The sequence below is a fragment of the Excalfactoria chinensis genome, chromosome 5 (assembly GCF_039878825.1).
Source record: "Excalfactoria chinensis isolate bCotChi1 chromosome 5, bCotChi1.hap2, whole genome shotgun sequence".
Lineage (NCBI taxonomy): Eukaryota > Metazoa > Chordata > Aves > Galliformes > Phasianidae > Excalfactoria > Excalfactoria chinensis.
This window is the reverse complement of record NC_092829.1, coordinates 31,088,286-31,112,253: the sequence shown is the minus strand read 5'-3', so window position 1 is coordinate 31,112,253 and position 23,968 is coordinate 31,088,286. Positions and strand designations below refer to the sequence as shown.

The 23,968-nt window shown below is 38.6% G+C and overlaps 1 protein-coding gene across 6 annotated transcripts in view; it reads right to left on the bottom strand.

The window, feature by feature from the left end:
* SIPA1L1 (signal induced proliferation associated 1 like 1) overlaps positions 1 to 23,968 on the bottom strand; it is a 187,249-nt gene that overhangs the window by 134,202 nt on the left and 29,079 nt on the right. For 5 of the 6 annotated variants that reach the window (XM_072339363.1, XM_072339362.1, XM_072339367.1 and 2 more), the window contains exon 2: positions 14,296 to 14,387. The exons of the other annotated variant lie outside the window; for it this stretch is intronic. The gene's annotated coding sequence lies outside the window, so the exon portion shown is untranslated. The remainder of the gene's footprint in view (positions 1 to 14,295; positions 14,388 to 23,968) is intronic. 6 annotated transcript variants of the gene reach the window in all.

The window sequence follows — 23,968 nt, the reverse complement described above, 5'->3', positions numbered from 1 at the left end:
GCGTCCTTTTGCTGTGCTGAGGACAAAACATGGATAATTTAACTAATCCCAGACACCAAAATAATTAAATAAATAAATGAAAGACATGACATGAGCTGATTTACCACATCTCTTCTACTGACAAGCTAAGCAGAAAAAAAATGTTGAACTAAAGCAAAATAAAGTCACAGCAGCAAATGCTGGATTTGGTGGAATTAACAAGCACCATAGGCTGATGTCAGATCTAGAAAGTCTATAATAACCAAATGTATAAGGTAAGACTACATCAAAGCCTCTTCGGACAAAGAAAGTCAACAGAAGTATTGTTTCTACTAATGTAGAGATAACTGGGGCACTCCAGTATGCAGAGGTAGTTCAACAAATAAAGTTACTTGCACCTTGACATACTCTTCACTTGGCACAACAAGAATCCCACATTACATGGCACATCAGCCTGTACGGCTATACACATCTGCAGCAATGCAAACAAAGGTGTTTAACAAAATCAGTTCTAGCTGTACAATACAAATATTCAGAGGCACTGATATCTATGCCAACCACACACATATCATGCCACTGTCAAGCAACCCACTGATGGCAATAATGCATAGAAAGTTAATCAGGATTTGGAAACAAACTTTCAAGAAAAACAGAGGAAAAAACCTGCAAACCAAGTTCAAGGAAAAAAAAAACAAACAAAACAATCCAGACTTACAGGGGATGTCAGTTTGGAAATTAAATATTTGTGCACTATGATATTTGTAAGAACTTCCTTTGAATAAGTTTCCAGGTTTTACTTTTCCTCCCACTGGTAGTGGGCTACATGCTGACACCTTAAGAGGTGCTCGCAACTCAGAGAAAAGGGGACAAGACTGAAAGAAGCAAGTTAAATTGGAGCTAGTTGTGAAACAGTAAGCAGGAACAGATACTTGCTACATGTGTGAAAACTAAATCTAAGATAAGCCCTCCTGCTTTTAACAAAGCATTCATAAAAGATGCAACCAAAGCAGCAATCATAGTTGTTTAGAACATACCCTTTATAAAAGATTGGATTTGCAGATCTAATCAGAAAGGGATAAGGCAGGAGACTTTGCACTTAATTTCTGACACAGACAAACAAAACCAATTAAACAGCTTTTATGTATGAATATATATTAAAGGCTGGTGCAGGCTTTTAGCTTTTGTAGCTTGAAGAACTGCATGCTTAGCTTGTGTCAGATTAGAATTAAATAAAAAATTGTTTCCCTCCTGGCAATTAGGGAAGTGAGTGGCTCAAAGAGACCTGCTTGCCAGCTGAGCTTTGAGGTCCCACTCATGTCTTAAATACAGAACAGAACACAGAAAGTGTTAACAGTTCTCAAACTTGGGCTGCCAGCAGCAAGACAAATTTATTTCCAACCCATGTTAATCTTAGCTAACGATGCTACTTAATTCTTAACAATTACTAAGATACCAGACCAAAAAACAAACATGCAGTATTCTTTTTCTGAAGTTAGCTGGACTGTTCACAAGTGCTGCAATATTCAGGAACTAACGTTATCTGCAGGGTAAATAGTTTACCAAAGGAAAACTGAATTTAGAGGCTTCTCTGTCATTTTAAAGAAGTCAGTAGGGAGGGAAAAAGAAAAGTATATACAGAACATCCAAAATAGAATACATTCCTGCAATATTAATCTGCTTATCAATTTGCCTTGCACATGCTTGACTTGTTTACACTAAATATTAAAGCTGACCATAAAATTAACATAATGGACTTTGAACACGTCAGCAAGCGCTAAGTAAAAAACACACCAACCTCTTTCCAAAAAAAACCCACAAAAACAAACACAAACCTGTAAATCAACAGACAATAAGGGGAAAAAAGGTGTGACTTAAGAAATCACAAGGCTATCACAAAAGCTGACCTTTCAAAGCTTCTCGTGGACGTTGTCTGGAATATCTATAACTCACCCTAATACATTGTACTATTCCATGCTTTTAAGTCTAGTTAAGATTTGCAGATGACTCTTATGGCTAAACTGTATAAAATAGGAAATACTTTAAAACAGAACCATTTTCTTTTTCCTTTTAGTCCAAAGAAGGTATTGTTACTTTGGGTCAGTCCTAGACAATTTGCAAATACACAAGAGAAAGAAAAAATAAAGCTTTAAAGAGTATCAGGAATTTGTAACACCCTTATCCTCTGCTCCTGAAAATTAGCCTTTACTCGAAGAAAAGAAATAGTTGCTGTTTTATAGCTAGAAATCAGGTATTTTCATGGAAGGTCCAAAAGGTATTCTCTCTTTTCTGCAATACTACTTATGTTGTACTAATATAGTGGAATCTAGTCCATCTAATGAGAAGAGACACAAGAGACGTAGCTCAAAAGTTACTTGCAGGTAAGTAACGTAGTCACAGTGCCAGAGTTAGTAACTTCATATTACCAGCAATACACATGCAGGGTTGTGCAAGGAATGAAAAGAGGATACTTATCAGCAAATGTAGTACAACATTGTTTCTGCATTACCACTACCACCGAATACACAATCGCTCACTCCTCAGCACCAACGTACTACAGATAAAACATAAAAACTATTCCCATGATTTCCCAATTCTGTATTCACAAGTTAACTTCAGGAATGAACAAGCTGTGTAGTAAGATTCAAATCAGTGATTTTACCAGGAGGCATTATCTTTAAGATGCAGTGTGCATAAAATATACCTACGGTTCTATTTTCTTGCATTTTATTTTTCTCAACCTACACCAGTAAAGCAAAATCCTGTTTTTACACAGAGATAATTTTTCAAGACACTTCACCTCCAAGTAGGAGAAATCAATACGCTGTTCTTAGCTACTTCACAGCATTAATGGCAAATCCTGGCGCAAATATCCCATCATACAAGTTTCAGAGCAGAGCAGCAGCAAACTGTCAACTTCACTTCATTGTGCAACAAGGGAACAGCAATCACACCACAGAGTTAAGGTAAAATCAGAAAAACATGTTTGATGATGTTAAGAAGATACAGATGTGCTTCATTCTACCACTTTCATCTGAGATTCAAATTTTTGTGGCTGAAAAGCTGTGAATATGGTTTTACAAGTCAGAAACATTTTGAAGTGTCTTGAGTTCTCTTTGCTGTACCAAGCAGGGTATATCCAGGTTACATAAACAGGTATCGGGACACAAGTCCAAGCTTTCATAAAAGTACATGCTAATCTTTTATGACACCTATGAAGTGTTATAAAATGACACCTTATGCATACAACTGACCTGAGATGCTGCAGGTCAAAATGAAGTTTCTATTTAGGTTACAATGACGATGCAGAAAACTACCCTGAGAAACTTCAAGTCTGTATCCTTTTCAAATAAAACGGGCCGACAGGTTAGCTTTTCACTGGTTTCTATTTGTTTGTGTTTTTTCTGTTTTGCTTTATTGCCGTGTTTATTTTAAACATCTCCAGCACATTGCCTAGCTTTTCCTTTACAAACATGAGGCTTGGGAAAAAAATGACTAACAAATAATTTAAAGATAAAATAAAATTGGAAATTAAAAAAATAAATAAATAAAAATCTACAGCGAACTCCAAAGAAAATACCACCCTACAAAAAACATTAGTGAATAGTAGATCTCTCATGAAAGGCTGAAACTTTCTAACTCATTTTGGCAATATAAAAGAGCTCTTTTGTAACAACCGTTAACTGAGAAATGAAGCAAGGAATCTCTCTTCACTTATCCATCCAAGTCTCTCCCGGCATGCTTAGCAGAGATACTTCTGATGGAATTCTCCACAAGCCACACCAGACAGAATGAGCAGCACACCTTATTGCTTAATAAATATAAAAGTTTGCATGTCTCTTAAATAAGATTACCTCTTACTAAAAAAAAAAAAAAAGAAAAATAGGCCATTTTAGCAATAGCTTGCTGCTACCAATCCCAGGCATACACTCGATTAAGCAGAGGTCCATTAGTGTGGTATAAGAAGGGCTCATGCAGCCCTACCAGGATCACCTGAGCAGCTGTATGCTTTGGCTCATGCACACACAGCTGCACCTCTCTCCCTCATCCCATCTCTTCTCCTAGCTGGCAGCTATACCACACCTTGCATCAATAAAATTCAGCCAAGTGGCACAGCAGTTCAACCTTTCAGGGTAATGGCCATTTTTTCCCCTCTAATAATTCTAGATTTTGCATTTCTAGAAGATCTTTGCCATTTCCTTTTCAAGAAGCTAAGGGTAAAAACAGATGAGTTAAGAGATACTATTCTCTTCTAAGATAAACCAATGAAACATCATGAGTAGGAGTTATAAACACCTGATACTCCCCGAGCATACACCCTGGGTGTGTCCATCACATCACTCAGGCCTGGCACTCCCTATGGCTGCAGTTCTGATCTAAAATTCAAGAGCAAAGTTGTTGTGGTTGGACAGAAATGAAGCAACAGAGACAGCAGTATTGCTTTTCATAGCCTCACCCTTGGAACATTTCTGAATACAAGAAGGAGATGTAGAAGTGGTACATACGTGCTCCTAACGGTACTGGTGAAAGTTACCTCCGGTAACATGGTGGAACATGTAAGGCAAACTCAAAACCAGACCTCATGTTAATCATTTTTGGCCACAATTTTCAAGTAGCCAGAATTTCACATAAGTCATGCCCTGTCAGTCAGCATGGAACCTATTCACAGTAGATTTTAGCATAAGCAAATGAGTCACTGAAATTATCTTGTTCTCTGGGATTGTCATGCATTTCCCTTCCTGTTAACGAGAAAAAGCAAACAGGTTAGAGAGACAAATAAATACAGCTGTTTGACCGTAAATGAACTCAACTTGTAGATACCAAGTGCCTATATGCTGGTATTCCAATCTCATTTAAAAAGGAAAACGGGTATCTTTCAAAATGGAGATTTTAACACATTAAAATCTGACAGCTGTGATCCTTCTAAAAACTTTTAGATCAAAAAACTTAAGTCCACATAAGAATTCTAATTACCTAACTACAAAAACACAGGTAGCAACAATAATCAAATAGATTTGGATTGTGATACCCCAAGCTTGAAACCTCCAACAGCCTCAGATTCTTTCCATTACAAGTACTACAGATGATTTCAACTGTGGTTTCACTTTGGATTTTGTCCCCATTTCTGAGATATTCTTCTCTTCTCCATTCAGTAGAGCTGACCTAAAATCAGGCCTAGCTCTGCTTATATCCACATTACTTGGACCATTCTACTGTATTACTGCAGACTCCCTTTTACCTGCATTTCTGTATCCTTCTGAAGAAACCCCTACAAAACAGTCCTATTCCCAACTTTACTTTTGCACTGTTAAATTCTTTATATCAAATGATGAATAAGAACACTGAGCTGCAGGAAAAAAAAATAAAAGAGAACAACCACAGGCTGAAGGGCAACAAGGTATGTCTTGCACCAAAAAAAAAAACACATACAATGACAGAATTCATTTACAAAAAGAGCTCCAATAAGACCAACTTCTAATGCATATGGACAAATTGGGTTCAAAGATATGGAAGAGAAAGGAGTTACTTTGAACGTTAAGTCTTGAAAAACCTAAACATGATACGGCTTAAATTATTTGAACCAGAGACTTCACAGAACTGTCAGCTAAACAACAGTTCTGTTTAGAGACCAACCCTATGTCTAAATTTCTGAGTGTTTAAACAATACTAACAAACTTTAACCCCACGCAAATAATCTGTAGATCAAATATGGAGCTCACTCCTTAACAAAAAGAAGCCAAAAAAAAATTGGAAATGCAAATGGACCGGCGCAGCTTTTCATGAGACACACAGGCACACTGTATCACAGGGCAGCCCCTCAAATGTTTAAGTCTCATTTGATTTGCAGATGCTTTCACTTTCATTTAAGAACCTGACAATTTCTGAATGCTTCCTAGGGAAAAACTTTTGCCAAAGTGGGAAAGTCAGGCAGAATCTTTATTTATTGTAAGGTGCATTTTAATTGAAAAGTGGATCAGAACACCCTGAAACGAACACATATTTTCATACTGAAAAGAACATTACTCAAATCAGTTTCAGTGGAATGCTTGACCCTAACAACACAGCCTACGAGAAGCCTCGACAGTACAAACCTCACTGAAAAGAGGAAAGAATGGGCAATTTGTGAGTTTATACACTTGCGTAGTGGCAGAAAGGAGGTCCTTTTAAATACCAGAACTCCTGTTTTTCAGAAGAGCAATATGTATCAAACATATTACATTTTGAAATAGCATTTAAAGATTAAATTACAAGCCAAAACTCTTTATAGTTATTGTCTACAAAATTACATTAACAGATGGGAACACAATGCCTAGTATTACGAGTTTAACATGTATTCAGAAATCGATAAAATCTAGATTACAGATATGTTATTGCAGCACTTGTTTTAAACAGAACCCTTCAGAGCTTTAGCTCAGTCACTTGTTAAAAACAGGCTCCAGGAGTGATTTATAGGAATGATCAGACTTCAGGAGAATTGACAGATGGCTTCTTTCATCTTGTGACTAAGCTTTATACCTAGGCTTGCACACCTGCCTCTAGTCACAGTGGTGATTGGTTTTCTTGTTAGTTAAGTTTCAAAGCTCCGTGCATTTCCTGAACTGTGATTCCAACCCTACTCCTCCCCACTCCCTTATCCCCCCCATAATACTGGTAACAGATCCCTAGAAATACCAACATAAAATCTACTGCAAAATTAAATGCTTTTCTCAAGCAGCTTCCTTTCCGCTGGAACTCATCTTGGCTTTTACAGCTGACAGTGTTGTATTCAGACAGCTCTGGAAGCTGGCTTTGCTTTTTCTGCTGCAATGGAGAACAGGAGCAAGAGCTACAGTGTTTGTGTTAGACATGGCAATGCAAAGAGATTCAGATGGGAGATTCACCATAAGGTTAGGAATGCTTTTTTTGGTGGGACAACCTCAACTTGACTGTCATACAAGTCACACAATTGGATGCCTAACAAATAATAGCAGGATTCTGCAATTAATTCTAACAGACGACCCAAGATGGACAGGAACCATTCAACCACAAGTACAACCCAAATTGATCTCAACAGATCCTCTCTGCCAGAACACAAAGAAGAAGGTCAGTTGCTGGGAGTTCACAGAGTGGTGTGGTTTTCCACACTTACATTCTCAAGGTTTTCAAGACATAAACTTAGCAACCTACTATTGCTAAAAGTGCTACTTTATTTTAAGCAAACATTCTACCAATGAATCATGACAAAAACAGGTTTTCTTGTTTACGTTGACTGGTTTAAATAACAGACATTCCAGCCCCTCAATGCCTTCTAGATTACCAAGTGATAGGTGCAGTTATCCAAGGAGTAGCAGCAGGGTGTTAGGACAATGCTGCTTTCCAGGCAAGTAGGTTTAGACCAAAGCTGAGGAAACTTTTAGCGAACAATTAGATATCTATTTCTAACATGGACTCTTAGTTCTGACTGTTCCATCACTTAATAAGAGTCAAGCATTAATTAACAAACAGAAGGAAGAGGAGTAGAGAAATGGGGTAACTATGAATAATAAAAAACAGGCAGCCTAGATTTTCATATCATAAATACTGTGTATGTCATCTCAGAAGTAAGGACAATACGAGGTCATAAAGAGTGAAAAGTGTGGTTCATGGTAAGTCAGAAAAGTGCTAAGCACAAATAATCCTTAACTTCAACATATCATTCCACAGATAATCAACTTTTTCAATTCTGTCAGATCTTTTTATATTTCCATTGCATTATCAATGAAATATCTGCTTTGACTGTTTCCAGCACCAAGAAAACTCTGAAGTTCCATCATAGCTACCTTCTCCACAGCTCCAGAAGATTCCAATGTCTGCCAAACCTCAGCCTCAAAAGAAATAGTTATTCCAGACTTGAGAATTCAGAAGCCTTCATTACCCAAACAGAAACCAAGTGCCAGAAAGAAAACAAAGCAGCTCGTTCCCCAAGCAGCACAGAAACACCTAGCACACACTGCCACAGCCTGCCTGGAGAGCCTGTAGGAACCTATTCTAGAAACAGATGACACTCATCTAGAGAAGGTCCCAAGCAGCCTTGCCTAACTTGTTCCAGCCTCAAGTGTGGCACTGAAGCACACGACCTCTAGTGGTCCCTTCAAATTACTTAACATAGGAGTTTTCAATGTCCATCTGATAGAAATATACTCCCAACAGGCCATATCTTTCTCTGTATTAGCCAGGCCAGCAGTAAACCCTCACCTAACTACAACTTGTCCATTAGATTGCCAGTCCAAACTTTAAAAACACAACAAAAATTACAACAATTTTGATCGCAGTACCCTAAGTTTATCACCACAATAATTAGTTACCCCTCTTATCAAAGTATTCACAATGGATTTTCCTAGTTTACACTTACTGCATTACTAACAGATATTTTCTTCACTAGACAGTAGCAGTATACATCAGACACAGGGCAGTATTAGTTCTAATTTAATTAATACAAAGCATTGGACAAGAGATCAGCAGACAAAAAGGAAATCCAGATCCAACATTTCTCACTTTCATGGTCAAGTACTGATTTTTATCATAGTTAATTAGAAAAGGAAACTGTTTCTAATTTAATTTCTCCATTATTATTTTTTATCAATGAAGCATGCATATTGTAACATGAAAATAAGAAAAAGAACAAAGCAATTATGGGAATATGAATTACACATTTAAGTTGTATGCTAAATGTGTACTTTCTTTGAATGTCAAACCTAACGCTATTTCAAGATACAGCTATGAATAAACGTGTCTCTGCTGTGAGGTGTCACATTTACTACGAACATACACTTCAGTTTTCCACTATACAAAGTTGCATTTAAACTGCAAATCCATGGGAGCGGGTCATCCTTGAAGGAAAAGATCTTTTTCAGTACTTCCTCTTAGGCTGGATTAGTGTAGCTGCTGACACACCTCTAACAATCTTAAAGCAGGAGAAGAGAGCTGACTGGTTTGTTTCCCTACTCCTACCAACAGGAATAAAACAGCATCCATGCTCCAGCTTGCTTAAGTTTCTTCCAAGCAATTAACATTTTAATTCTAAGGTAATGCTATTCAGAAGGTTCACGTGGTACTGTACAAGAACTGTATCATTATGTAAAGTTTTATAATTGTAAGTGCCTGGGCTTTCTTTCATACCAAGAAATACCTACTGTAATCATGGCACGAATGAAACCTATACCAACATAACTCATCTCTATCTCAGTAGCTGCATGCTTTATGGGAAGCTTTGACTTCATACACACATCCACATAAATTCTATGGATACATCAATATATCTCTGAATATATGAAATACATATTCATATATACAAATCTTTTTCCCTTTTCCCCCCCCACACTCAGAATCAAAGCTGTATACACAAGAACAGCATGTACCCAGAGACAGTTCTGCAAGGGCTTTAAAGAAGGCACAATTATCTTGACCTGTAAAAAGGGAGCAACAGAGGAGTCTCATGAGATTTTGAACAATATCAACTCCGTGGCTCCTAAGAGGATAACTATCAGGTTATTTCTCTAAGTGGGAATGAAAGATTAGAAGTGAGTCAAGATTGACATAACAAAGGCCTCAAAAGAACAATCATTTCAGAAGCAAGAAGGTACATGGGGGATTTTGGAGGTAATCTAAAAAGTAACTTTCCCCAGCTGCGATTCCCATCACATTAGCTCAAAGAATATCTTTTTATTTCTAGTGTCTCTTCACAACAGATTGCCTGGAGAGCTCAGCTCTTTAGAAAACAGAACTAAAGAGCACTCTACTAGGGGTCCTCCTGAACAGCCAGAGAATGACACAGCCAACCCAAAGCAAACATTAATAGCACAATTGATGCTCCCAGCTAACAGGAGCTGCACTAAATTTCACCTTCCATTTCATGTATCATCGGTTGGCAGTGCTTTATTACTACCCCTCTCACTTTCCACAGTGTATCATTTCCAGCCTGAAAGATAGGCATGTATTTATTTTAAAAGTACTTGCGGTGAAGGCACACAGGAAAAAGTTCATAATATGCCTTAAAAAAGTGTGGTATTGCTTCTTCTGAGCACTGAATTAATAAGGCCAGTTCTACTTTTAAATATTTATACTGCTAGTTTTCCTACTTCAAATGAATTAGTGAAACCAGTGAATATCTTATACGAAGAAAGATAAATCAATTTCACTACCTAAGTTCTTGTTTCCATAGGTATGAGAGAAAAATGCATTAAACGGCCACACCAATCAGCATTTCCACTTTCACATTGACTATAAATGCATAGAATAGAAAGAGCAAGGAAAATGTGTTACTTGTGAAGAATCTCTTTATGTAGCTCTGGTTCAAGGAAGGATTTCCTTCATTCATTCTGTTTTTAAAATCCATGAAACAGGGCTGAAGTTTCAGCTAATCTCATTTGTTTCAGATGTCAGTTCGGAAAGAAGAGGAAAGATTTGCTTTCAACTTTGAGCGGCTTAGCTTGCAGCTCCCTCTGCAAGAGAGGCCTGTCCATTATTCAGATCCACCCAGTCACAATGAAGTGCCCAAATCTCCCTCAGTGGGCCAATGAAATAAATTCATTATGTAATCATACTGGTAAATTCTTGAAGGTAGAATGTGGGCTCATACAACTACAGCACATCATGATTCTCTCTCCAAGTCAGTTACAAAAAGATTTTTGCCACCTGACTAAAGGCAGTTTGTCTTTAGACAGCTAGATGATAAATTAATGCTTTGACATTGCATACCATGCAAGTTTCCAAAAAAAAAAAAAACCCACAGTTATATCTGAATAGTAACAGAACAATTCCGGACCACAAACATCACACGCTTGGGAACAAAAGCTACATGAAATAAAGGGTGTAGCATGAAGCGTTTAATTTTATTGCAAAACATTACTTAGATTTCAGGAATAAGAGCATCAAAACATTCCTCAAATGACATAAAAATTTCCCTTGATTGTGATTTTCAAGCATATATAGTAAGAATTAAACACTTAAATATTTCCATTACCATAGCACATAACAAATTAAACCATGAACAGAGCCTACTTCATTAGGTTCAGCAAAAACAAAGACAGCTCCTGAGATAATTACCTAAACTACTTGTTTTACTGTGAACATTCAGCCATTAACACTGAAACTAGTTGTCTCAGCCTGAGGGAAAGATGCCATATAGTTAAGGATGCACATTTTCTGTTATGCAATGCCCTGTTTGGATTGCTCCTTTCTCTCTGATCTTCATGAACTGTGTCAAGTCGTTCTTCACTGTGCAGTGTGCAATTCTCCACATTCCAGATGGTTCAAGTGGCTGCAGCCACAGCCAGACCCCCTGCCTCCCAAGTAGCATGCACATGAACTAGAAAAGATTTGGTCTTGGGGAAGGTATTACAGGCAGACAAAAGCAATGTCTGGAAGTGACTTAAAAATGACCATTCCCACCAGTGAAATAAATCTGTACTGACTACACTTTCATACTCCAGCTTTTAAGACCCTTCAAAAACAACCAGAAATGCTTTCCATCAGCCTAAGCCAGTCAAATTATCAACACCCATCTCTAATTGACAATGGGAAAAACCAAACCAAACCTATTTAAAATGACATCAAGAGTGGACTATTACAAGAAAGCAACCCAAGGTATCTCACAGCATCCCTGAGATCTCCTTCACAGCATTGTGACCTGACTCTCAAGCATTGCCATCTGCATGGGCCATGCTGCAGATGTCCTGCCATCTCTGTGTCCAGCCACTCTCTGCTGATCTCTGTTTCCCTTTAAGGACAACCCCTGGCTAAACAATTACAAATACTGTTGTTAACATGAAAGTCATTCATGCCTCCTGACTGTACCTGAAGTTAATCTGCAGAGGGAGAAAGATCAGCCCAGGACTGTCACGAGGCCAAACGCTGCCTTAAGGTGAACTTCTTCAAAAAAGAACATGTCCAGCAAGACTGCAATACATTCAATCCATCTAACAATTCCCTAAATGTGACAGCACTTGTTTCTACATATAGAAAGTTTAAAAGAAAAGGAAAATAATTGAAAAAGCTTCCATGCCTCTGCTTGGTTGAGAAGCATCACACTTGAGTGTCAAACTCCTTCTAAATTTCCCAGTAACACACGTCACTACAACTTTTTAATATGCAAACATCTCACCTCCAGTGGGTTACAACAGATAATCTAATTAATCTCTGTCATAGTATTCAAAATTTAAATCCTTTTCCAAGAATTAAAAAAATACAAAAACAAAAGAAGGAAGCCATTCTTTCAACATCCACCCAATTAGGACCTTTTTTTTTTTGGCCTTAGAAAGGTAAAAAGCTGAGATTATTTCCCAAAAACAAGTATACAATTTCTCAGCGAGGTCTTCTCAGTTCAGTTCTATTATTCTGACTATTTTTTCCTTTTTTCCCAGAAATAAGGGTGCAGCAGAGTAGCTCTAAAAGGCAAAACACTGATAATGACCACCATTCACAATGATTAACTGTCAGGAGAACATTTAAAGAATTAGTTCTGCAAATACATGAAAAACACACATTTAAGTCAAATATTCTGAGTATTTACAACCCCCTAAAATTATCCCAAGGGCAAAACTACCTCACAATATTAATTAGTGAAAAATCCCAGAGAACCGATTTTTAAGCAAGAATTATGAAGCACATTTTCCCCTCTCCTATAAGTAGCAGCTGTCCTGTTTATCTTTCAGGCTTTTTTCTCCACACTGTTACTATTTATACACAAACAGTGACAGAAGTAGGAGGAAAAAAAGAAAAAGAAAACCTATGTCCTTCAATACCTTAATATAACCATCAGAAAATAACCTTTAAAAAGAACCATATAACTCATCATTTTGAGCTTATCCCCATAAACACTGTTGGCTAATTTCATTTACTCCAGAGAACGCCAGGATTCCCTCTGCGAAAATCACAGATTAGCTTATGCTTGATCAAAGATATTCTTTGAACTTTTAAGGACACATTTCACTTCTACAGACTTCCCCGCCACCATCCCCCACACTCACTACCTCTGTAAGGCTCTACTGTCTGACAAATAAGACGCAAAATAATGTACAGACAGCAGCCATTTGGCACACGAAACAGTGGGCAGAGTAACTAGGAAAATGGTCTAATGGTTATACCGCTGCAGTGCAGTTTTCACACCCAGCTCCAGAGTTCTGTAAAACACTCTTCTGGTGATGGGGCCATTAAGCCTGGTGGCATTTCCTCAAAATTATGGTAATATATATATATATATGAAAATGAATTTATTGTGTATATATGCACATGTATGAACAAAGTAACAAGATATAGCAACATTCAGATATTTGTGGTATAAGATCATAAGTGATACAAATAAGGGTCACGCTACTAAGCTTTCAAATGCTTGTAATGACATAGTGCAATTCTCTCCCCTTGCAATGGCTTCAGCACTAACTCTTGCCATACTGTTCTCCTGCAGAAAGCATTCAAAAACCAATTTGAATGAAATTTAATCAGTTAAATCTCATTAACTCCTTCTAAATAAATGAAGTTAGATTAATTCAAGCCATGCAGTTCAAACAAGCTATAAACCTATTTCCTGTCCACCCTATCTCTTCCTGGGCTACCTTTCTAATGATATAGCTGACCTGTGCAGTGCAGTCAGACCTGTGCTAGAGCTGTGAGAATGGAAGAATGAAGAAAGATGGAGCATTGGAGATGTAATTATACAGGGCTCTTAAAATACTTTCATAAGAATTTGCTGCTTTCTGGTAATAAAAACCTCATAGATCTTTTCCCCAGCAAACAGGAAATATATAGGAAACAATGGATACAGCCTCTCTGGTATCACTTACAGGTTAACCCTGCAAAATCCACAAATAAAAAGGGAAGTGTATTGGTTATTAATATACAGATGGTAGCAAATGTACAGAAGGTATAAGTAAAGGAAAACTCACCAGTGGTGGTGCCTTGGCTGAAGAAGCTGGGGCAGTCCTCACTGGTGAGCGATCTCTAAGAGATACTGCTTCAGTGGGAGTCAGCCCTTAAATGAGGTCTCAGAGGGGATGGAGTCGAGCTCCACCCCCTCCGGGAGCACAGCTACATCACTCTCACCTGTGCTCCCACAGCTGACCCCATACTTGCTTCAGCTGATTAATCAGAGGTTCAGGCTGTGATTACCAATCTCCCATACAGGAAGCAACAGATGCAACACTGACCCGTGTAAGATTATAAAAAAAGAAGAACCACAAATATCATGAAAAATCAAGTAGCTGTGGCTTTCAAAGCAGAAAGTTAAAACTGCACAAGCCAAAGTTTCGTGTTTGTTTTTTTTTTTAGTAGGTCATCTTCAAACCTGGAAAATCTTTGACTTACTTTCAAAGTGCGCAACTGCAGCGTTTCCAAGTCTCCATTACATCACAGGCTCTTGTTTTGACACACGCGTCAATAGAATAGCACTCGGGACTCTGGATTGAAAAAAAATAGTAATCTTTTTAGAAAGATGAGACTGTTAGCATTACCTCTGAATTTCATAACACTGAGAAAAACTACAGGAAGAATCATAAAGTAATACATTTTCCAAGTGGACCAGAGAAGTTTTCTAACAGGAAAAAGAAAAACTGTTGCCTAAGACTACACCACGGCAACCAAGATTTCTCTCGAGATAAAAACTAAGTCTTCTTTGCTTGCTTGTAGCAAACAATTCCATTTTTTAAAAGCTAGTTTGCTAAGATGTTGCCCCAGCACATCACTGGTGACCTGTAGCCTGTTGCATTTATCAACAACTAATGCACACCAAGCGTGCTTTCTCCTACCACTGTGTCAAACACATTGCTTACGCTCTATGTCATGAAGGGGAAAAGGACAAACATTACAAAGTTGCATCTGCCTTAAGGCTGTGAGTGATTTTCATGTGATACTGTATTCTCTGTCCATCCTCTTATTGCTGCTTAACCTGGAGTTATCCCATTAGAATTAATAATTGATACCTGCTTTTAGCACAGATTAAAATCAGCAAGATTTGAGCAAGAATGACTGCTAATTAATGAAACTCAATACTTAAGGTATGGCATTCAAGGAAAGAAAGAGCATGGGGAAAAGAAGCCAAAGCTTACAATGTAAACAACCAGGTTGATCAAGTGTTTCAATTTCACAGAATTTAATATTGTTATAGTTAATAAATAAATAAATAGGAAGACTCTGGAAAAAAGCAGAAAACCAATCCATTAAAATGGTTGGTGATAAACTTCTAATAATCCCTTGGCCACCAGCCTCTAAACTTTGGCATCACCGAAACTGTACAATGACTTGAAATATGAGTTGGTAATTACCACTGGGCTCTGCATACAACAATTCCAACACATCCGCCAAATCTTTCCTCAGAAATGGATGTCTTTCATTTTCTGTAATTACTATAAACATTACCCTGCCACTGACCAAAATTTCCTTACTACAGAAAACCCCGTATATTTTCACAACAGAGCATTCTCTGCTTTTCTATTCTCCCACACAGAAACTGAGCTCATTACATTTAAAAGTATTGACTGCTAAGAAAAAGCAGTCAATGTTCTACTGCAACAAAGAATAAATATTATATGATTTAAAATGTGAACCTACCCTGGAATCTTCTTTCACCTACATTTCAAAGAAGAGTACAACCCTTTCTCAATCTGTTAAACACGCCAGCAATAAGAACTATAACACAGCAGAAACAGCAGGTCTCAGAACCCCATTACTTGCAAAAACGGACAGGTTTTAAGGAAGGCTTGGAGCTCATTCAATGGCAAAAACTCTGCTGCAGCTGCCACACTGTCATAATCCAAAAGAAAACGATTGAGAACACTGAGCTCCCTTCAGAGCAGTTCATGCCATACCTTCGCGTTTCTGGCTCACCTCCCCTTTCATCTTACTCTCCCTCTTTGTAATATTTGCCACTTATTTTTTGCATTTACTTGAAAATTCTTGTTTTCCCACTCAGATTCTCCATACTAAGTGAAATGTTTATTCACACTCTATGTTTTGGAATTTATATACAACATACAAGTGGAAAGGTGTCTTATTTTTCGTAGTACAAAACTCTACAGAAGCACTGCCAGATACATAAAATGGAGCTGTATCTTCTAAAAAGAATATACTGGTATTGCTTCCGGTTTCGCTTTTTTTGCATGATAAATTAACTTTTAAGCAACTTTGAGCCTGATTAACAGTCAAAAGAGCAAGTGTGGGCAAACCAAAAAGGCCTGAAACAAAATCTATTTTCATATATGTATATAAAAATCAATCCTACAATTTAAATGTTTTTTAAAAAACAAATCATATAGCCAAAATACAATCTACAACTGTCTACTGTCTTCCACAACACATCTGTAGATTACAGGGTGTCAGCTCTTACCCAAATTCCCTCTGCCAACCTGTCTGTTAAAGTGTGCTTCATTAGTGTCAACACCAGAAGGCACTTCACTTCAGAAAAAGCATATTTTCATGTATTCAGGAAAATACTGGGGGTGGTTACATTAATTTAATTTCTAAAAGAGGTTAATCTGCTTAATTTCTTCCCCCACTAGTAAGTAATATCAGTAATATCACCCGCTAGCAGTAATATCAGCTTTCACACCATGTTTCTCAAAAACGATTTTTTAGTGGAAGCAAGAATGTATTGTTTGGTGGCACCAAGCCAGAATTCAGAAGATTGTAAGACTAAGACCTCTGGGGAATAAGGTAGTGTTTCTACCAAAGCAACCTGCTTTCCCTCTCAAACTGCACTGATGATAGAACCACCAAAGAGGAAAGCCTACTGCAGGTCACAAACCTCACACAAGTAAGTACCCATAAAGATGAGTGTCCCCAGTTATTTTTGCAGCATTTCAACTAACAAAGAACATGAAACAACATGAAAGAACACAAGCACTCATGTTAAATGCTCGTTGGCTGCCTCCATCCAGCAGGCAAACCATGCATGATTCCTCTGACAATCCTAAGAAAGCACTGCTACGCTCCATCTTAGTGAGTAAATTTTCTAACTTCCCACTGGATTCTGCTACCAGCATGCTATTTGTGCCTCCTGCAATCCCAGTTTATAAATCAAATGATTGGCAATAGAAGTTATTGCGAGGAGAACAGAAGCAACAAGACTGGCGTGTGCACAGGCTGCCTGCCTGCCCTCATAGAAACAGGCCTGTGAGCCCTGCAGAGCACCACATCTGAATGAAGTTGTAGGAGAAAACAACTGGTTCCTCTGCAAAGTTGTAAGCTGGACATCCAGAAGAATCTCATGTTTGGACACCACTTAACTAACTGCATCCCTGCACAAAAAGCTGTCAGGCTCCCAAGTGGCCCTTTCACCGCAGCCCACCTCCCTAACCCCAGCCCAGTTTAGCCCAGCTGCAAAAGGAGCCCCTGGAACAAACCCTTCTATCACAAAAACCTGGGTTCACATTACAGGCTACAGCAACCTGGTGACTAAAAACGTCCAGCCAAGAAGTTACAATGCAACATGAAGAGCAGAAAAATGGGGGGGGGAAAAAAAATCAGTTTCTCATTGTTCAACACCATCACCCACACAATGTCAAACTTAGAAGAAATGCGCATGGCTCCAATTTTGGTAAAAGCAGAACAGCACCAATCATTCAAGTACCATTCAACTAAACTAGCCAAAACAGCAGATAGATGTCTGATGTCTGACACTTTTTCTTCCCTCACTCCCTCTTTTTCTTTTTTTCTTTTCTTCTAAATAAAGATAGATAAATGCTTTCTTTTTTTCTTTTTTTTTTTCCTTCTTTTTTTTATTTGGAGGAGATAAAGACAAGGGGAAGTGGCAGAGAAAATCGTGTTTAAATGTAAAGACAGTGTTTGAAGAAGAACAAAGCCTGAAGTTTCCACAATGCTGCAAAAATTACACTGCCAGTCTGCCTCCTCCTACCCACTATTATTATGTGTGATATAATCACATACTGCATAGTCGTTAATCAAAAGCATCTCAAAGCTTTTCACAAACATCTAGTTAGGCCTTATAAAAGAAACAGTCGCTTCCATCTCTGCAAACAAAGGAGTCTGCAGAGAAGAACCTGATCTAGACAGTGCTCTTGTCTTAAGTAGAACCCCAATGTCTGTGTCCCAGTGCAGCGCACTCACCTGGATACTCGTGGTCTCCCTCTGAGCTCTACAGACATTTACTACACAAACACAGTGTTAGGTGCAGTTACACTACTTTGTTTACAAGACCAATCTGGCTGCGGATAAACTGCTCTTAAAACAAGCTGCAGGGTTTTCTTTGTACTAGGACCAAAGCACAATACACAAAGCGTTTTAATTACACATGGAGAGAGCGGTGCTGAAAAGCCGTCCAGCTAAAACAAGCTCTTGAGCCCAGGAATACACAAGACTCATAGGAGCTATAAGTGCTGAAATGGTTATTAACTTCATTTTAAAGAGAAGATTTCAGTGTCCTCCCCTTCCCTGAAAGCATGAAGGAATGAAAATATGCCTCTAAAAACATACAGCCAGGCAGGCTTCAATTCAGCAATACCCTTATGAGTATTTATCAATTAATACTACATAAAATGAATAACTCTAAACATTGAATCTATCCCTGAACGTGAAAACATCAGGAAACAGTAGTCTTTTGAAAAAAAAAAAAAAAGTCATGAAAATTGAGCACTTTGAAACCTCCCCGAGAAGAGCTATTGCCACCTCTGCATGTAGCAAGATTACCTGACCCTTGTTGCTGTTGTGTCCTACTAGAGCTAGAGGAGGAACTTAAAGGAGAGCCCATTTAAGGCAAGAAAGGAGGGAAAAAACAAACCAAATTTTGCCATAAAAATTCAGAGCTCAGGCAAGACCTGTTTTCAGCATGCTTAGTTCCCAAAGCACTCCCTCACAACCAAGGATCCCACAAGTCAGGCTGAACTTTCTCAGGGCAAAATCAGCCAGATAGGAGCTCAGTCAGCTCCTTAGATACCGAGCACTCGCATTCCCCTTTGCAGCTAGAACTGTGAAGATGGGGAGGGGAAACTGCCTGACAGAGGGATAAGCAGAGGGTCACACATCCAGTGACACCTTTGGTCTGCCCTGATACGGTGCTTTTGTCTGAGGGTCTGAAAAATACTGCAGCGGTATGCACCAACAGGTACAGACATACTTCTCACCTGCACAAACACCTAAGGTGAAAAAACTGTAGCACAGAGCTAACGAAAGTATCCAGCACTGTAAACCACTTCATATCATACCTTCTATCTCCATAAAAATTTCTCAGGAGAGGCAGAAAGTAGTCTCTAATAAAGCTTTCTATAGACAAACTCTCCTTTCTACCATTCTATAATGTTTTATACTTTAAGAACAACCACATACCTACCAGTAATTTACCAGATATTAAACTTAAAATTAAAAGGCAACACCCTTTTATTCATGGTGACCTGACAAAGAGGGTGAGCACATTAATAAAACTTCAAAAACGCATAATAAACATTACAACATTTGTTATACCATTGTCCAAGTTTGAGCTATTAAATGCTAGTGCTGCAGCTGAAGATGCAGTATATCCACAGAGAGCTTACAAATATTTCACAGTTAATCAAAATGTGGATAAAATATGAGAAGTACCCAAGGAAACAAGGAAAGTTTGTGAACAAGAGCACCTCAGAAGAAGCTTAGGCACTGTATACTGATCTCATACGTTATACTGCTCCTTACCAGTGCAGAGGGCAGATCACCTTGGACACAGCCTCATCTGCCCCACACCATCCAAAAGTCACTTTAGTGTTTGCAGATGTATAACGTGCTACAGCTCTACTTCCTAAACTAAAACAAATACGTGAATTCCTAAAGCATCAGTGCATGCAAAGCCAGGGTCAGAGCACATTTCACTGTTGGTGCTTTTGCAAACAGGATAGAATGCATCACACTCAATAAACAAATCATGAGCATCTGCATGACCTTCACAGCATCACTTATGTCTATACCCTGGAAAATTGTTTTTATCACATTTATCTAGAAATCATCCCTGTTCTTTTCTATTGCACAGCCTGATAGTATGCTATTTTTCATCAGCTACAAGATTCAGTTATCCAATGGGCTGAGCAAACAAAATTCAGCAGTTTGAGAAATACAGTTCTGGAAAAAAAAAAAAAAGAAAAAAAAAAAAGTGAAATTACTCATTCATAATTAATTCATCATTTCTATGAACACGTACTAACATTTTTCTGTGTATGTCCGCTTCTTCCAATGCAGAAAATCAACCTTCACTTAAGACACATTGGTACCCCTTTCTCAGAACTCATGCTTTACTCTCCTCCCAACACGGATCACAACATTTCACAATAACCACTCACTTCCAAGCGTAGGACAGAGAACTGCCGGTAAGACCTGGGCAGTCTTTCATTCTGATTTTCCAAATCAAAACCCTCAAGTACCTAAAAGAAACCTAACTGAAGAGTATGATCATCCAACTTCTTTCTTTTGAAGTATAAGGCAGGACGCTGCTCAGCCACCGCTGTTGTAATCCCCTGCACCTCCCTGAGCCCCACACACACTTGCAGCTTCTCAACCACCCTATTCATGTCCTTCTCCCTGCAGACACCACTTGCTCACTCAGAATACCCCGCCACTTGGATAAGTTACTTGTTTTGGAGTACTTGCTAACTTCACTTTACACCTGCTTCTAGTTTTAGTCTGGGTCTCATTTCAAGCCATCTCTATAAGGAGCAGTCTGATAACTCGCTGACCATCAAATCACTTACGTGCTGTGCATGCGTAAGCATATAAAATTCAATGGCATTCACAAAAATTACAAGACAGTACAGCAATCTATAAACATAAACAAACACAGGACATCCTTTCCATAAGGAAGCTCATGAACAAACAAGTTACACAATGCATTTTATAAAAAGCAGTGTTTGGTGTTTAGTGAATGCGTAATACAGTCATCTTTTATAGAGTTAAAACGAGGAAAACAAAATATCATGCAAGAATATAAAGACAATAAAGAACCCAATATGCAGAAAAAAGCTGACTGCCTTTCAAGAGATAAGATATCGAGACAACTCTTTCATGCATCTTCTTGAAGAAATTCACTCCGAAATACAGAATGAATCATAGATCCCTTTTGTGCTGATATGCTGTAGTCAGTGCAAAATGAGAACCGCATTTTTTACCTCTTTTATTTTAACAGCACAAGCCTTACCAGCCAATACATGCTTTTGTATCTTACGATTTTATTAAATTCTAAAGAAATACATCAACTTATCATAGTTCTCTGCTTCCTGGAAATAATGATCAGGCACAGAAAGGAAGCTAATGCAACAAAACTGCAGATAACAGTGCAGATTGTTTTTTTAAAGGAGAAAAGGGAAGGAAGGAAGGAAGGGAGTTATTTACAGTTTAGAAGTTTTTCTACAAAGATTTCAGAACAATTAAATTAATTAGGCTTGATTCTCACATAGCTGTGTTACAGAGATACTCAGAAGTGACATTTTCTTATACCATAAGTAGAAAAATACTGAAATTTCACTTCATTAGAACCATCTAATGATGCGTTTGTTGCCAAAAACATATCATCTTCTAGCCACAAGATCCCAATCCTGCTGTGTCCACATCAATACACAGCAAGTGGTCAAGGTGAATCACTGTACTGTTTGGCTGAAAAGCACCCAAATAAATAAATAAATAAATAAAAATTAAAATTAAAAAAAAGACTATGAAGTCAAAGAAAATACCCGTGCTGATCCTTCAGCTGATGTGCTTCTCTGTCTTGGAAGCAAATCTTTTAATAGCATTGCCAAGAAGGCATGCAAAGTAATTCAGCAGCAAGAAGCCACACAGCAGCAGCACAGTGTTGAGTTGCATCCACCATGCATCCTCCCCTCCATCAATGGGATCCGCTTTTATCTCTGGCTGAAACCCCAGTGACACTACACAGGGCCTCCACTGAGCTGCACACACTGCCTCTGCTGTCTGCTGAACACTATGTGCATTTGGAGAAGGCTGGAACATATTGGCTCCATAACCTTCCACAGAGACTGAAATTTGGTTTTCAATACAGGTTTTAAGCTTCATTTTAGGACATGCTGTCAAATTTTAGCTAAATTATTTTTGTGATCATGGTTTCAGAATAATGCACTTTCACTTGGGAAATGAGAATTTGTAGTAGAAAGCTATGTGCAAGGAAATAAATTATTTAATAAAAACATTACAGTCTCAGATCCCACAAATACTATTGCATTAGTGCAGCAGCTTGGGCAATTTGCCCTTTTCTCCATCTCTTGTGCTCACAAACTGTGAGTGCCTTGCACAACTATCACAGAATTCTCGGTGAAGAATAGAAGAACTTGGGTATTACTCTCTCTGGAGGCAGTAGTTTCAGGCACTGAGTTGCAAAGCACCTGGTAACTTCAGGATTCCATTTAAAGACAATAGCCAAAATACTTTGCATCAACTCAGCAGGCAATATTCGCTTCCAAACTCCCTTCCTTATTCCACACATCCTTCTTTGTTTTTTTCCCCTGAAATGTGAGGGTGACCTTGTTTTTCCAAAGTGTTTAGAAAAAGGCTGAAGTGCCTAAATGACGAACAACATTAAGCCATCTCTTGCTTCTTATAATATTTCAGCATCCCTACACTGAGAGACTAATGCACTTATTACTAATTATTTTTTTCAATGCTAATAGGCTCAGTATTGTTATTTTCCCTCTACTTTTTGTGGCTAAATCCTGGCATCAAAATTGCACCCAAGCACAGGCATTCATGCCACCAGCCCGCATACACTTTTTGGCAGCCTCCAAAGCCATTGGTGCTCCTTACAAGACAGCTCTGTGCTGTGCAGTGACTGATGCCAGGCAAACACTGCCCCAAACTGAAATCTAGGACAGAAAATATCTGCAAGCATCGGAACCCACCATCTAGAAAATCATTTCACATGATGAGTAAGCAAAGCCTTCAAAGGTCTTATAACTCAGCGAATTTACAGAGCTCATAGGGCCTCACACTTCAGTTTTAACTGAAAAAAACACCACTAAAGATTAGAGAAGATACTAAGAACATTCATAGAGAATACATGCAGACATAGACTGAAAATTCCAGTCCAGTATATTTGTCTCACATTCTCTCAAGTAACTACTGCTTTCAGAGCTCTCTGTCTACCCTCTGACATTGTAAACAGATGAGGAATTGTTTCTTGGGCAGAAATTGGTTCATGAAGAACTGGAAAACAGAACAGCAGAGAACAGCAGCAGAAGTCTGAGCTTTAACTTTTTACCTATTTTCTCTATAAACACATAGCGAGTGTTTCAAGTTTTATCAGCTCAGTTCATCATCTACAGAGTAACAGAATTCTGGTAGGAGCAAAGCAGGGGTCAAAGCAGTCATCCAAACCAAAGCACCGCAGAGACACCACAGCATCTCTGATCCCCTGCTTCCTCAAAAGCTGATGCCCTGAAATCTGGAACGCACCATAAGAATGTGAATCAAGCTCTTCAGTTCCAGAAGATCTTCTACACCTACTCTACACACCAAAATTAAAAAATTCTGCTGCAAGCTAAAGGGCTGTGTCCCACCCATGTGCTTCCCTGCAGAGAGAAGGTGGGCAGCTGAAAGCAAAGGCAAAAAATAAAAGCTCCAAGCACTTACTCATGGTCATCACAAGCTGTTCATCACACTAAAACAGAAGGTGAGAGCCCATTACAGTTCAGCAGCAGCTCCAGATTGAGGAGATCCATGTCAGGTCACAAAATAGCATGCATTTCTGCCAATCAATCCCAGAACATCTCCCACTCGTCCTGTTACTTGGCCCTGCGCTTAGCACAGAAGTGAACTGAGCCATCCTGAGCAGCTCCTGTTTACTCAGTCTCACTGCATTAGCTCCTCAGCAGGAAAAGGAGCAGCAACACATGCTGCTCAGTCTCCATAACCCTCTTGGGAGAACTTTAGCACCACATTTGGCCCCAGAAGTCTAATGAAGGCAGTCCACTGGTACCCATGTAAAAATTTTCCCTTCCAGCAAACACACTCGTCCTACTACTAAATATACACGCCACACCCTTTGTGAACTCAAGAATTT